Below are 16,823 nucleotides of genomic sequence, written 5' to 3'. Positions count from 1 at the left end.
AAAGAAGAAAAATTAAATACCTTTAAAGTTATGCAACATAAAACTGGGCCAAAATGTAATATATAATGAAGAAAATATTATAAAGAGAATATTTTGTGAACATGATTAATTAAAAATAGAATATAAACAGAGGTGAAACATGGAACTGTAGTTCATACCAGTGACGTGTTGTCACTAGAAGTCACCTGCTCTCTGATATATGGGACCAATTAATCCTGAAATAGGATGTCATAGTAGTCTCATCTTTTAAACAAATGGCTAATTTGTTTAAAAGATGAGACTTTTAAAAAAACAAATGGCTAATTTGTTTAAAAGATGAGACTTTTAAAAAAACAAATGGCTAATTTGTTTAAAAGACAAATGGGCCATCTGTTTGAGTAGTACAATACCAGGCCAGTTCATTGCAAAGGCAATTTTTTTCAACTGTAAGAATTAAGACCGTTGCATGCATTATCTGTGCAGTTTAAATTCTGCTGACCACAAAAAAGATTAAAAGACAAGACAGTCCTCCATCTTTTAAAGGAAGAAAGATATATATATATATATATATTTTTTTTTTTTTTTTTTTTGCCTACTTCCTACAATGCCCTGCCCCTACCCTTCCATCCATTCAATTTTCCAGCCTGATTGCAAAATATATTGTGCAAAAAAGAAAGGTGGAATAGAAGCAAGGTATATATCTATTGAAACAAAAGTTAATGTTATAGAACAGTTATTTTTAAAAAGCACAAAAAGTAATATTATTGTACAGGTTGGTATTAATGATATTAAGAATAGGGTATCTGAGAGCCCCTTGACATCTGTGGTGAGGGGACTTACTGATAATGGTGTTGGTCCTTCAATTTAGCATAGTTGGTGTTTGACACCTACAGCCGAGATTCCAGGCTAACACCTTAAGAATCCAGCATACTTTTGCTGTGCAAACGTGCTGGAATAGCCCCTCAAACATTCCAGATCCTCCTTACTGAGTTTCCACCTGTGGAAAGAAAGAAAGATCTGATGGTTGAAAGACCCAGCTGCAGCACACTACCTTGAGCTCCTGCTTTTAAAAGACCAGATATCATCAACAAGCTCAACAAGTCATCCTGGGATTGCTTATCAAGGATCAAACACCTAGTGGGTTCACCTGCAAGAGTAGTGAACTGTGACAATGCCCTGCTCCTACCCTTGTGGTTACAGATTCAGGATCGTGGCATTGAATGATATGATGCCTCAGTATCCCTGGCATTCCACTCTTGAGAACACATTTATCACTTTGCAGGTAGTGGGCACCCCAGGTAAGCACTGGAACAGCAAATATACAGAGAAATAGAGTGAGCCAGTAAATCATTAAGTTGTATAATGGCCAAATTATAACTTTCCAGATATGGTGGTGGGTTGTCACTTGCACAAAAACAACCCTTCTAAGTACACGGCCAAAGTGAGTGGTCCTTTAGGCACCTCAGATCACAACTTGATGATTGTCTCTTCTCCAATGGAGCCTTTATCTCATGGCTATTCCCAACCTCGTGTTGTTTGGCATTGCAAGAATGCAAAATGGGATGATCTGCGAGATTTCTTTTCCTTGGTGGATTACTTTGCCAAAGATTTCTCGTTTTCTGCCTTTGCCGGCCTAACCTTTGTGATTACAGACAAGCTTATATCTGCCATAGGCTTCTTTGTCACCTGATAATTTATATGCATCCCATACATTTTTCTTCTCTGCCATGAGCCTCATTAATTCATCTGACTTTTGTCAAACATGAACATCTAGTAATGGTTTCAATAGACATAGAGAAGGCATTTGATACCACCTGGAGGCATGGTATACTTAGTGATCTGTACTTTCTCGGACTACGTGGCAACCTTCCTATATTTATTAAGAACTTTCTACATACTAGATCATTTCAAGTTCGATACCAACATGCCCTCTCTTCAACTTTTATTCAGGAAGAAGGTGTTCCACAGGGATCAGTATTGAGTGCCACTCTTTTTGCTATTAGAATTGATTCCATCACCAAACAGCTTCCAAACACAATTGAGACTTATCTATATGCAGATGATGCAGATGACCTTTCCATCTCCTGCCATTCCCAAAACATGAGATCTATTGAAAGACAGCTTCAAATTTCACTAAATAAAATACAACAATGGGCCAGCCTCAACGGCTACCGACTCTCTCAGCAGAAAACAACTGCAATCCATTTTTGCAGACAACGAAAACTTCATCCGGATCCTGAACTTCAAATTTCCAATGTCTCCATCCCAATCGCTACTAACATCAGATTTCTAGGATTAATCCTTGACCACAAATTAAACTTCCTAGATCATATTAAAAATGTACGGACTTCCTGTCTGAAAAAGATAAACATACTCAGAGCTTTATCCGCCCGAACGTGGGGTGCAGATCGTACCTCCCTGCTTCGGTTGTACAAAGCATTAATCAGATCTCGTCTCGATTATGGTGCTCCAATCTATGATTCTGCCAGAAAGAGTGCATTACGCTGGCTTGATCCTATTCAACACAGTGCTTTGAGAATTGCAATTGGTGCGTTCAGAACGTCGCCAGCACATAGTCTCTACATAGAAGCTCATGAGCCCCCACTAACTTTACGCAGGAAAACACTGTTATTGAAATATGCTATCAAGATACAAAGTTGTGCCTCTCATCCCGTTCAGTCATACCTTTTAAACCCACCATTAGAAAACCTATACAGAAACAAACCCAGCATAGTTAAACCAGTTGGTCTTTGCCTTCTTGAACTGGCGCAGGTTTGGAATATTTCCATCCGGAAAGTACAGCAGATACCAACTTTTACTCAACCACCATGGGCTCCTCCTCCTCTTCCAACATGTGATGCTTACATCTGCCAATGGATAAAGAATACTTTGCAAGCAACAAACTTCAAACAAATTCATGATGTTCACATTCAAAGATATATTGATTTCTACAAAATTTATACAGATGGCTCTAAATCTAATTCAAATGTTGGAGCAGCTGCAGTGTTTCCAAATACAGTTGTATCAGTATCCCTTCCATCAGATTTTAGTATATTTTCTGCTGAATTGTATTTTAGTATAATTTCTCCTGAATTGTATGCAATAAAACTTGCTTTAGAAAATCTCTACTCTGACTGTTCTTTAAAATCTGTTATTTATACTGATTCCCTCAGCTCAATCATGTCGCTAAGTAATTGCGAAAATAAAGTTCACCCTGTTCTAGATGAAATCAGAAGCTTGTTACTACAAATCAAAAAACGTCACCAACTGGTTGCTTTTTGTTGGATTCCAGCCCATTCCGGTATTTTAGGCAATGAACTGGCTGATAAAGCTGCAAAAAATCCAACTACCTTTGATTTAACCAATATCCCTGTTCCAGCATCAGATTGTGTACTAACCATTCATGCTGCTTGTCTATCACAATGGACAGCACTCTGGCACTCTCAGACTAATAATAAACTCTTTCAGTTTAAACAAGATCCGAAAATTTGGCGTTCCAGTGTCCGTACATCGAGACGAGAAGAAGTAGTCCTTTCAAGGGCAAGAATAGGTCATACTCATCTGACACATCTTTATTTACTCACAGGAGGTGATCCACCACAGTGTACACATTGCTCTAACAACTTGACTGTTAGACATATTCTCATTGGCTGCCCCTACTATAAACAACACAGAGCTTCATCCTTGATCTCACTGATAAATAATCGTAAACCAATAACGCTTGAAAACCTCATTGGTGATAAGGCAAATATTTCTGAATTTTTTGACTTCCTCAAGCAAACTGGACTTTTTAATAATTTCTGATTTCAAATTTTCTTTTGATTTTATGGAAATTCCTCATCTCTTAAAATAATAAGTGAATAGGCACATTATAGCCATAGATGCTTATGTGCCATTAAGCCTCCATAACAACAACAACAACAATTCATCTGACATCCATTTAGGCATGAACCTTGAACAGTATTTCTCAGTTGGAATGAAAAGTCTAGTAGCCTCCCAGATTAAGTCTCTGAAAGCTTCCCATTTAGAATTCAATGTTGGTAACTTCATCAGTTGATCCCATTGTACAGAATTTAAAAGCTGTCTGAGACTCCTGTAGTCACCTTTACGAAAGCAAAAGACCTTCCCTTTATCCTTGATGGTAGTTACATCTTTAAGTAATTCCCATATCAATACATTGTGATCACTATCACCCAGTGGTTCCTTTATCTGCAAATTCTTAATGCATGAATAATCACTGCTGATAATAAGATCAAGAGTATTACTCCTTCTGGTTGCCTCTCGAACATGCTGCTGTAAAAAACAGTCATCCGGTAAATACAAAAAAGTCTTCTAGTGTGCAAGTGACCAACCCACAAGTTCCAGTCAATATCTGGAAAGTTAAAATCCCACATTATAAGACATTCTGATTTACTGGCCCACTCTATTTCTCTGCACAATTTCTCATTATGCTCATCAGATTCATTTGACCTATAAACACACCTACTCTCATTTTTCCTTTCCCAGTGCTGATGTCACACCAAACAGACTCGTCATTGCACTGTTCACCAACGTCAATTGAATGCACTTCCTTAGATTTTGTGTTTCTTAACTAACAGCATAACCCATCCTCCCTTTCTGTACACATTGTACATCCAAAATTCCTATTCTGCCCTGCTTATATCTGTGTGACACCACATCTCTGATATCCCAACAATATCTGCCTTTGATGTCTTGACAAGCATTTCAAGCTCATCAAATTTATTAACTATACTCCTAGCATTGGTGTACATGCAAGTATACTTGCACCTGTTTCTACTCTTAGTTAGTCTAACACAGCCTATGTATTTATTTGTTCCACTATGACTCCTGGAAATCTCCATTGCCTTACTTTCCATGCTGATGCTCATTCCAATAGAAGCAGTGCAAGAATCACGTTTGCCTCTGCCTGCGGCCAACTGTTAACCTTTTAGTCTATGTATTCCCCCCCCCAAGCTAACAGTTTTCTGACCCACCTGACACTGCCTTAAAAGCATCAGCAAATATTCTTGCATCCTTCCTATTTAAATGTATCCCATCCCTGTAGAAGCAGTCTCTCCTGTCAACAAGCACACACTAGGCTGAAAAAAATTCTATCCCTTGAGCCTTGCACAATCTCTCCAGTGCCGAATTGATTGATAAGACTCTCATCATATACTCCCTCCTATCGTGTCTGGGCAGAATTGCAGACACTTTTACATTCAACCCTAACTCGCAACTTTTTTTCAACATTGACTTGTACTTGTTGAGTAAATCTGCAGATCTCTTACTCTTAATGTCATTAGTTTTAACGTGTACAATATCACCTTTTGCCCTTAAAAGATGACATCAGCTCTACGTCATCAACTTTTGCCCCTGGCAGACATACCCTGGTCCTGTTCCACCTATCCTTCTTGCATAGTATATTCCCCGTCTCCCTGACAATAGTCACCCACAATAACTAGTTCCTTTGGGACCAGCGGATTCTGCCTTGGAGATTGCCTTGTGCAATGTAAGAAGTGTGAGGAAATGAGGCGACAACTCAGCATTGTTATGGGTCTATATGAGAGCTTGAAGGACAGGGTGGATGCCCTCAAAGGATCTAAATTGAGGGGGCCATCAAGCTATTAACTTATCATTGGCCACATCAATGCCAGAGCTTGCACTTGATCATCATGCAACACAGCGGCAACCCCCAAGGCAGAATGCACTGGTCCCATAGGAACTAGTAGTTGTTGGTGACTCTGTTGTCAGGGAAACGGGGAACATGCTGTGTAAAAAGGATAGGTGGAACAGGACCAGGGTATGTCTGCCAGGGGCAAAGGTTGATGACGTTGTAAAACAGATATCATCTTTTAAGGGCACAACAGTGACACGTTGTCACTAATGATATTAAGAGTAGGAGACCGGCAAAATTACTTAACAAGTACAGGTCACTGTTGAAAAAAAGCTGTGAATTAGGGTTGAATTTGAAAGTGTCTACAATTCTGCCCAGACACGATAGGAAGGAGTATAGGATGAGAGCCTTGTCGCTCAATTCGGCCCTGGAAAGATTGTGCAAGGTTCAAGGGGTAGACTTTTTTTTGGCTCTGTACTTATTAACAGTAGAAACTGCTTCTACAGAGATGGGATACACTTAAATAGAAAGAGTGCAAGAATATTTGCTGATGCTATCGAGGCAGTGTTAGGTGAGTCGGAAAACTGCTAGCTTGGGAGGATACAAGGACTAATAAATTAACAGTAGCCACTGGCAGTGGTGAAAGTGATTCTTGCACTGCTTCTATTGGAATGAGCAGCAGCCTGCAAAACAAGATGCAGGGTATTTTGGAGACTGCTGGGAGTCATTGCGGTACAAGTAAACACATGGGTTGTGTTAGGGTCGCTAAGAATAGGAACAGGTGCATGTATACTTGCATGTACACCAATGCTAGGAGTTTGGTAAATAAATTTGAGGTATTACTCAGAACATCAAAGGCAGATATTGTTGGGATATCAGAGACATGGTGTCACACAGATATAAGGAATGCAGAACTGGAATTTGAGGAGTACAATGTGTACAGGAAGGATAGACAGGATAGGAAGGGAGGAGGGGTTATGCTATTAGTTAAGAAACACATAAAATCCGAGGAAGTGAAGCCAGTCGACATCGCTGGAGAGTGCAGCATCGAGTCAGTTTGGTGTGACATAAGCATTGGGAGATCAAAATTGAGAGTAGGAGTGTGTTATAGGCCTAATGACTCTGATGAGTATAATAAGAAACTGTACAGGGAAATAGAATGAGCCAGTAAATCAGAGAGTTTTATAATGGGGGATTTTAATTTCCCAGATATTGACTGGAATTTGTGGGTAGGTCACTCACACACTAGCAATGCTTTTGTGGATTTATTGGATGATTGTTTTCTACATCAGCATGTTCGGGAGGCAACTAGAGGGAGTAATACTCTTGATCTGATTATCAGTAGTGATTCTTCATGCCTTAAGAATCTGAGGATAAAGGAACCACTAGGTGGCAGTGATCACAGTGTGTTGAAGTGGGATTTACTCAAAGATGTAACTTTCGTCGGGGGTAAAGGGAACGGTTTTTGCTTTTGTAAAGGTGACTACGATGGTCTGAGACACTTTTGGAAGTCTATACATTGGGACCGACTGATGATGTTACCAACAGCAAATTCTAAATGGGAAGCATTTTGAGAATCTTAGAAAATCTTGAAAAAACCTAGTAGAGAATCTACTAGGCTTTTCATGCCAACCAGGAAATATTGTTCAAGGTTTAGGCCTAAATGGATGTCAGATGAACTAATGAGTCATGTGGCAGAGAAGAAAAATGCATGGGATACATATAAATTAACAGGTGACACAGAAGCCTATGGAAGGTATAAGCTGGTCTGTAATCAAGTCAGAAAGGAGGTTAGGTAAACAAAGGCAGATTACAAGAAATCTTTGGCAAAGTATGCAAAAGAAAACAGCAAAGAGTTCTTTGCTGTTTTCTTTTGCCTCCCGAACATGCTGATGTAGAAAACAATCATCCAATAAATCCACAAAAGCATTGCTAGTGTGTGAGTGACTTATCCACAAATTCCAGTCAATATCTGGGAAATTAAAATCCCCCATTATAAAACTCTCTGATTTACTGGCCCATTCTATTTCCCTGTACAGTTTCTTATTATACTCATCAGAGTCATTAGGCCTATAACACACTCCTACTCTCAATTTCTTATTTAGGCCATCCATTTAGGCCTAAACCTTGAACAATATTTCTTAGTTGGTATGTAAAGCCAACATCTTATTATTATTAGTTAGTAGCTTACAAGATAAGTTATTATTATTATTATTATTATTATTATTATTAGCCATATGGTACAAGGAAGCCTGAGGCTTATGCTGTACCAGCCAAAAAAAAAAAAAAAATTCCCCGAGTTACCCTGAGAGAGAGAAAGAGAAGTAGAAAGGAATCACCAAGAAAGAGAAGAATGATGATATCCAGCTCAGGACCCTGGGTTTGCCAAGCCCATACTCACCAGATGTGAGCCCCCGGGGTCCTTTGAATGCTTCCCATTTTGCATTTGCTGTTGGTAACATCATCAGTTGGTCCCACTGTATAGAATTTAAATACTGTCTCAGTCCATCGTAGTCGCCTTTACGAAAGCAATAACCCTTCCCTTTACCCCTAATGGTAGTTACCTCTTTGAGTAAATCCCACTTCAGCACACTGTGATCACTGCCACCTAGTGGTTCATTTATCTGCAGATTCTTAATGCATGAAGAATCACTGCTGATAATCAAATCAAGAGTATTACTCCTTCTAGTTGCCTCCAGAACATGCTGATATAGAAAACAATCATCCAATAAATCCACAAAAGCCTTGCTAGTGTGTGAGTGACCAGCCCCCAAATTCCAGTCAATATCTGGGAAATTAAAATCTCCCATTATAAGACTCTCTGATTTACTGGCCCACTCTATTTCCCTGTACAGTTTCTTATTATACTCATCAGAGTCATTAGGCCTATAGCACACTCCTACTCTCAATTTTGATCTCCCAATGCTTATGTCATACCAAACTGACTCGACACTGCACTGTCCAGCAATGTCCACTGGCTTCACTTCCTTTGATTTTATGTATTTCTTAACTAATAGCATAACCCCTCCTCCCTTCCTATCCAGTCTATCCTTTCTGTAGACGTTGTACTCCCCAAATTCCAGTTCTGCATTCCTTATTTCTGTGTGACACCAAGTCTCTGATATCCCAACAATATCTGCCGTTGATGTTTTGAGCAATACCTCAAATTCATCAAATTTATTTACTAAACTCCTAGCATTGGTGTACACGCAAGTATACTTGCACCTATTTCTATTCTTAGCTACCCTAACACAACCCATGTGTTTACTTGTACCGCAATGACTCCCAGCAGTCTCTGAAATATCCTGAATCTTGTTTTTCACGCTTCTGCTCATTCCAATAGAAGCAGTGCAAGAATCTCTTTCACCTCTGCCAGTGGCTACTGTTAATCTATTCGTCTTTGTCTCCCCCCAAGCTAGCAGTTTTCCGACCCACCTAACACTGCCTCGATAGCATCAGCAAATATTCTTGCACCCTTTCTATTTAAGTGTATCCCATCCCTGTAGAAGCAATCTCTCCTGTTAACAAGTACAGTCCAGGCTGAAAAAAATTCTACCCCTTGAGCCTTGCACAATCTTTCCAGGGCCGAATTGATCGACAAGGCTCTCATCATATACTCCCTCCTATCGTGTCTGGGCAGAATTGCAGACACTTTCAAATTCAACCCTATTTCACGGCTTTTTTTCAACAGTGACCTGTACTTGTTAAGCAATTCTGCCGGTCTCCTACTCTTGATATCGTTAGTGCCAACGTGTACAACTATATCACCTTTGGTGCCCTTAAAAGATGATATCTGCTCTACAACGTCATCAACCTTTGCCCCTGGCAGACATACCCTGGTCCATGTTGGTGGACAATGCAATGTTGAGTCTGTTTGGTGTGACAGCAGCACTGGGAAAGGAAAAATGAGAATAGGTGTGTGTTATAGACCTAATGAATCTGATGAGTATAATGAGCAATTGCGCAGAGAAATAGTGGGCCAGTAAATCAGAATGTCTTATAATGGGGGATTTTAACTTTCCAGATATTGACTGGAACTTGTGGTTTGGTCACTCGCACACTAGCAAGACTTTTTTTGGATTTATTGAATGACTGTTTTCTACAGCAGCATGTTCGAGAGGCAAGCAGAAGGAGTAATACTCTTGATCTGATTATCAGCAGTGATTATTCATGCATTAAAAATTTGCAGATAAAGGAACCACTGGGTGACAGTGATCACAATGTACTGATATGGGAATTACTTAAAGATGTAACTACCATCAAGGCTAAAGGAAAGGGCCTTTGCTTTCATGAAGGTGACTACAGGGATCTCAGACAGTTTTTAAATTCTGTACAGTGGGATCAACTGATGATGTTACCAACATTGAATTCTAAATGGGAAGCCTTCAGGACTTAATCTTGGAGGCTACTGGGCTTTTCATTCCAACTAAGAAATATTATTTAAGGTTCAGGGCTAAATGGATGTCAAATGAATTAATGTGGCTCGTGGCAGAGAATAAAAATGTATGGGATGTATATAAATTATCAGGTGACACAGAAGCCTATGGCAGATATAAGCTTGTCTGTAATCAAGTCACAAAGGAGGTTAGACAAAGGTAGATTACAAGAAATGTTTGGCAAAGGATGCAAATAAAAACAGCAAAGAGTTCTTTAGTTATGTAAACTCTAGAAGGAAAGGGATGAATCAAATTGGACCACTTAGCATAGTTGAGCTTACTTTTGATGATCATGCTCAGTTAGCTGATAAACTGAATGAGTATTTTACATCTACAATCACACATGAGGAGTTATTCAATGAGGGGAACCCTTAGCCATAATTATGAGAACTTCCTTGGACTCAGGGAAGGTCCCCATGGTCTGGAGGTGTGCATATGTATCACCAATTCACAATGAGGGTTCAAAAGCTGACACAAGTAACTATAAACCTGTTAGTTTAACTTTTGTTCTGGGGAAAATAATGGAATCACTGGTTAAAGAAGCATTGCAGGATCATCTAGACAAGACTGCAATAATAGTTAAGACACAGCATGTGGGTTTCTTAAAGGGAGGTCTTGTGTGACCAATTTGATTGGATACTATGATGTGCTCACAAAAAGGAACTGAATGTCAAAAATAATTTTGATATCATATACTTGTATTTCAGGAAAGCTTTTGATACGTTGCACATGAAAGATTGCTGTACAAATTGGAAAGGTATGGCATTAAAGGTAAGTTGATACAATAGTTAAAGGGATGGTTGAGTGGGAGGTAACAGAGAGTGGTAATCAACGGACACTGCTCTTCATGGACAAATGTTATTAGTGGAGTTCCCCAAGATTCGGTGCTGGGCCCATTGTTGTTTTGTGTATTCATCAATGATATTGATGAAGGTATATCAGGATTAATGTCCAAGTTTGCAGATGATACAAAGATTGGCAGGGTTATTAATGACAGTATGCTACTCCAACTGGATCTAGATAAGTTGGGTAAATTGGCTGAGAAGTGGCAACTGAAGTTTAACATTGACAAATGCAAGTACTGCATATGGGTAGCAGTAGCCCAAGAGAAACATACCAGTTGTGTTGTATTACACTCAGGGAAGTGGAAAGTGAAAAAGACCTGGGGGATAATTGTGCAGCCAAATATGAAGTTCGCTGAGTAGTGCAGATGGGCTACCAGGGCAGATCATGGAGTCTTGTCAGTGATATATATAGGGATTTTGCTAGAAGGGACAGGGAAGTGATTATCCCGTTGTACAAGGCAATGGTCAGGCTACACCTAGAGTACTGTGTACAGGTCTGGATGCCTCATTCTAGGAAGGGTGTAGAGTTGCTAGAATGAGTACAAAGAAGGGCAACAAGATTGGTGAGGGGCACAAAGGGGTTCTCTTACCAAGAAAGGCTTAAATTCTGCAAATTGCAGTGCCTGGAGAATAGGCACCTGCAAGGTTGATCTGATTGAGGTGCATAAGGCCTTGAATGGGATGAGCAAGCTGAATGCTGATGGGATTCTTCCTCGCGCTCAGATTAAGAACCTGAGGGGGCATAGATTCAAATTGAGGAAAGACAGTTGCAGGGGCTTGCATCTGGTGAGTATGGGCTTGGCACACCCAGGGTCCTGAGCTGGATATCATCATTCTTCTCTTTTCTCTTTCTTGGTGATTCCCTTTTATCTCTCTCTCTCTCTCTCTCTCTCTCTCAGGTTAACTGGGAAAATTATTTTAGCTGGTGCAGCATAAGCCTCAGGCTTCCTTGCACTATATGGCTAGTAACAATAAGAATGGATTGTGCAGAAGTTTGCCTTTAGCCAGTGGGTGGTTGATTGGTGGAACAGGCTTCCATATTTTGTTGTGGAAGTTGATAGCCTAAATAAATTTAAGGCTGAGCTGGGCTGGCATTTGGAACAAATGGAGGGGTGAAATGGTTTTTTTTTTTTTTTTTTTTTGTCTGATGCCGAATAAGCTTGCTTTTTGCATCGTATGCCTATGCTAATGCTAAAAAGGTAAGTCCATATCTTAGAAAAGTAAGCCCTTAGCACTTTGGAAACTGACTGATGGCTCAACCAAACCCAAATAATGGCCAAATTCATATACTGCAATTACCCCAGATTTCAATGGAAAAAATCTATTAACTGCCAACTCTTAAACTATCTTGAAACCTTCCATCTGATCAGTGGTTGCCAGTGTGATTTCTATTAGTGATAAAACAGGCTTATGTTACCCATGTATGGACAAATTCAGTGGAAAAGTTTGGTGAAACTCACGCAAGCAAGTTGGTCTTAACATTTCTAAGACGATCATGTTTGGCATAAAGATCGTTGGATTGTTGACTGAATTTTGCAATTGGGTATCCAGCTTTTTTGTCTGACTGATCACTGTAGGTGATGGTGGATGGTTCTCTGTCATCTAATTTATCCACTAATGTTGATGTTTCCCAAGGTTCAGTTGTATCTCCCACTCATTTCCTCTTGTATATTAATGACCTTATCTAGAAACCCTATCCATAGTTTTGCTAATGATAACATCACATTACATTCCACCTTCCAGTTTGAAACCTTTTACTGCATAAACAGCTTCAACTTCTTGAATACCTACCACTGATTCCTTAAATGCTGATATCCAGGTAATTCTCCATTCAGACTAAGAAATTTAGTTAATTAAAATGCTTCTAAAACTCAGTCATGTGCTATATCTCAAAACAAGTTATTTAATGTACACAGTGTGTTACAGTTTCAGGTACATTCTATTTTTTTTTTCTTCAATTAAATGATTTTTTCATTTTCTTTGATTAATAGAAATGAAAAGTGAATACAGTTATCTCCTTATTAATTAATTACTAATACAATAAAAGTACTTAATAAAACCCTATAAGTTTACATTTTCTAAACTTAGCAATTTAGTTTAATTACAACTGGATCATATTTATTATTCTTTTCTGGTATTACTCTTTTTTTAATTCTCCTTTCTCTCTGTATATAAGTATCTGTACACAAATGACATCATGTTCATAAATCTTGCATAAACAAAACACAAAAACAATGCACAGAATATCTAAAGCTAACATACTGCATTATAACTACATTTAATCTATAATTGTTTTTTTTTTTTTTTTTGCTTTGATGTGACAAGTACTTTTAACAACTCCAAATTCAAAATTCATGAAAGTCCATCCACTGGGAGTCCTTTATTACCTTCAGGTGAATGGAAGAATGGATGGACGGACAGACATGGTGAAGACAATAGGCTTTTATCGCATATGTGAATGTTCCTAAAAGGTAATCTACTTCTCCTATGCTTGTCTTTAGTGACACAGAACCAAAAAAAAGGGTTTTCTCTTTTGTTTTTGGCATTACTTTGCTTCTGAACCACTACTCACTCTCTACAAATATCGATCATGAAGTTAATTAATGACCTATTTCTTACAAAGTGTCTCTACTCTCTGTCTAATAGATATACTGTTTCTGCTGCATGCCTTTTCTATGGATTCTTCCATGGGCACTGTTCTTCTGAACTGGCTTCTGTAATTCTCCCTCTCTCTTCCAAACATGTGCCAGTCAGCATCCATTACATTAATATCCATGAATCATATTCTATAAGTAGCTTTATAGTCCTAGTCATGCTTGTTAGTTTTTTTTTGATTTAGATTGAAATTTTGTACATTAGTACTCAATATACATAGAACCTTTGTATCATTTGAATCTTGCCACCATTGTTATAGTGCTATAGAACGAGCAGTAAAAAAATTCTAATTTTTTAATTGGGGTAAATAGTTAGCTCTCAATTTCAAATCATATAGGTCGGTGTTAGTTGGATAATTTTGTTATATATTGTAATTAACTTATAACTTTCAAGCGTAACAGCGTAGCCTGATATATAATGCAAACTTGGTAGCATGGTGGTATTATTGCTGCATAACTGGTGAATTGGAATAGGATTATTATTGCATTTAACTTTTCATTTAGAAGAGAATAGGCCTGTGGCACTGGTTTCCATAGTTTTGCAAAAGAAGAGTACGGTAGAACAGTGGATACGATAACTAAATAAATTTAATGTGGTGAAGAAGCTTTCGGGATAACAAACCCCTTCCTCAGCAAGTATACAGAAATGTAAACAAAGCGTAAAACGTTAAGAATGGAACAAACTAAATAAGCAGTGCATGCTCAGATTGCTCTGAGAGCACGCACATGAATGTGAGAGTGTTCAGTCACTACTATGTCAGATTAGGTGATTGTTGTTGGTGCCTGGCACGTATATGGGATGTCTGCCAGTCTTTGTCATGCCTCTCTCTTATGCAGTGGTATTGTATACCGTATCACTTCCTACTTTTGTGGCAGCTGCTATGTGGGGGGGGGAAGCTCCAGATGACACCAGGATCACCTCACAGAACATGATAGGTCTATTCTGCCTAGATAAATAATAAATAAATAAATATTCATTTATTGCAAATCAGCAAGCCCATCACAGCACGTGGCTAGGGGCAGATAGTAATACAAAGGAAATGACATAAAATAATCAAATATATGTACATAGCAGATTTCATATAGACATTAACAATGACTAGGAATTATAGTTATGAATTAAAAAAGCATTTGCAGAACAGGACATTTGACTTTCAGTTTCAGTTACTGGGTTGGATTATTTTTCTTCATTTTATCAGAGATCTGACTCCTGTAGGCTTCAGAGCTGATTAATCTGTTGCAATCAATCTTGTGATGATTTATGAGGTGGAGGGATGTTGTCGGGAACATTCTGTCCATTTGTTTGAGCCTGCAGAGGTTGGATTTGAATTGCTGGTTTCTTGAATTTTCCCAATTCACTAAACATTAGCCAATGTAATAACTGCCCCCAAAGCAGTTATTATTGGCTAAATTTGGTGAATCGCATGCAGAAGTGATTAACTTTGCAAGAAGCATGACTCCAGACTCGTTGACCATCTGTTGCAGAGGCTTTGTTTTTAGGTTTTCAAAGAGCTGTTACCTGGATATTGTATGGGGAAAACAAAGCTTACTATTGAACCATATAAGAACCCAGTATTCTAGGGCAAATAATTTATTGACGGCTACTTGAGGAGCACCAGACCAGATTTCGGAAGCATAGGACAGAATGGGAAAGATGCATGCTTAATGACTGTTTTTCTGTCTTGAATCGCTTCTGTTTCTTGTTTGATTAACCATTTTGCTTTTTGAATTTTTTGAGCAACATATAAATAGTGGGCATTAAAGGAGAGATTTTTATCAAAAACAACTCCAAGGTCTTTGTGAGCATAAACATTTGGGATTGGGACATCTGCAATCATTTTTATTTCAATGTGGTTGGGTTGCTTCTGAAGGGAATAAGTAATTTGAGCAGATTTGCTTGCATTTATAGTCTGAGGTCTTTCAGATAATTGGTGATTTCACAAATCTGTGAATTCGCATCATTGATAACTTTGTGAATATCATCAGTGTCTTTGGAGATTATAAATCGCTTTAAATCATCAGCGTATGCCAGTAGATTTGGGGAAGAGGAGAAGTCTGCAATTTAGGCTGTATTGAAGATAGGAAATAATCATTGTGTCAATGAGAAAATGATTTTTTAATATTTCAAAAGCTTTTTTGAGATCTATGTTGTCTAAAGCACCTTTTATGTCAAAATAAAATACATCGCATTGTGCCTTATCTTGAAACAGTTTGGATGTGTACAATGGTGTCAGCTAGGCTTGTTATGGAGTGCCCTCTAGGACCAAAATGCATATTAACAGGTGCATTAGCGAAGATTGCATGTTGAAAATATGGTAGCATGATTTTTTCAATAATTTTAGTAATTATTGACGAAACAGTAATTGGTCGATGGCTGGGATGGTTATTTCTGCAAGCTTTTTTTGGAATCAGCATAATCCTGAAAGCTTTCCCATTGCCTTGGAAGGAATGTCTGGGAATTGTACCTGGAAATGATATGTACTAACGAATCAATGATGTATATGCTGGATAATCTAATAATAAAACCAGGGATGCCATCAGGACCTTCACTACTATCGGCATAATTGGTTAACTGCATGCTGAACTGTATTTTTGTTCACAAGTTGGTTAATTAGCAGGGCTTGACCCGAAGACATATCACGTTTGCACGTTGTCTGCTTGTTTATAATAGACCGGGGTTCGAGCCCATTACTACCAAATACGGAGAATGCAGAAAGGTCAAGGGAATGACCACCGCATATTCCCAGAGCAATATGGCCTTAGTTGCTAATGCTCCTAAAAACCAAATAACAAACAGCTTGTTCATAAGAATTAAATGCTATAAATCTGTTTTGTATACCTTCAATGCAAATGTCAGAATTGTTTGTTTCCATATTCCATCTTATCCGTTCAAAAACTAGATCATGCTGTAAGGTAGCTGTTGATTTTGTAGAAATTGCTCTCTTATTGTGCTTTACCGTGCACATAACATAATTTTTGCATGACTCGATTTTTTTGAGTTGAAATAATGCTCTGCCATTTTATATTTTATGTGTGCTGATGAAGTGCCATATTTCTTCCATTGTCTGTTATTTTTGCTTACTTTTAAAGTATGGTTTCAGGTGGGATTTGAACCAAGGTTTGGAGTGAGAAGATATTCTAACAAGTTTGGATGCCGACTCTGTTTTCAGTTGATTCAGCCATTTTATAAGAAGAAAGGTGGCGTCCTGTATAGGAATATTTTTAAGAAAATCCCATGAGTAGTATTTTAAGACCTGCAAAAACTTTTCTTTCTGAAGGAATTTAATTGATGATA

At 38.4% G+C, this 16,823-nt stretch overlaps 1 protein-coding gene across 1 annotated transcript in view; it reads left to right on the top strand.

The window, feature by feature from the left end:
* LOC150087211 (glycogen debranching enzyme) overlaps positions 1–16,823 on the top strand; it is a 763,093-nt gene that overhangs the window by 620,905 nt on the left and 125,365 nt on the right. The gene's annotated exons all lie outside the window — the stretch shown is intronic.

The sequence above is a fragment of the Mastigoproctus giganteus genome, chromosome 4, assembly GCF_048544385.1.
Source record: "Mastigoproctus giganteus isolate SK-2022 chromosome 4, ASM4854438v1, whole genome shotgun sequence".
Taxonomy (NCBI): Eukaryota; Metazoa; Arthropoda; class Arachnida; order Uropygi; family Thelyphonidae; genus Mastigoproctus; species Mastigoproctus giganteus.
Note: the sequence above shows the minus strand (reverse complement) of the source record. Positions and strands in the feature narration are given on the sequence as shown.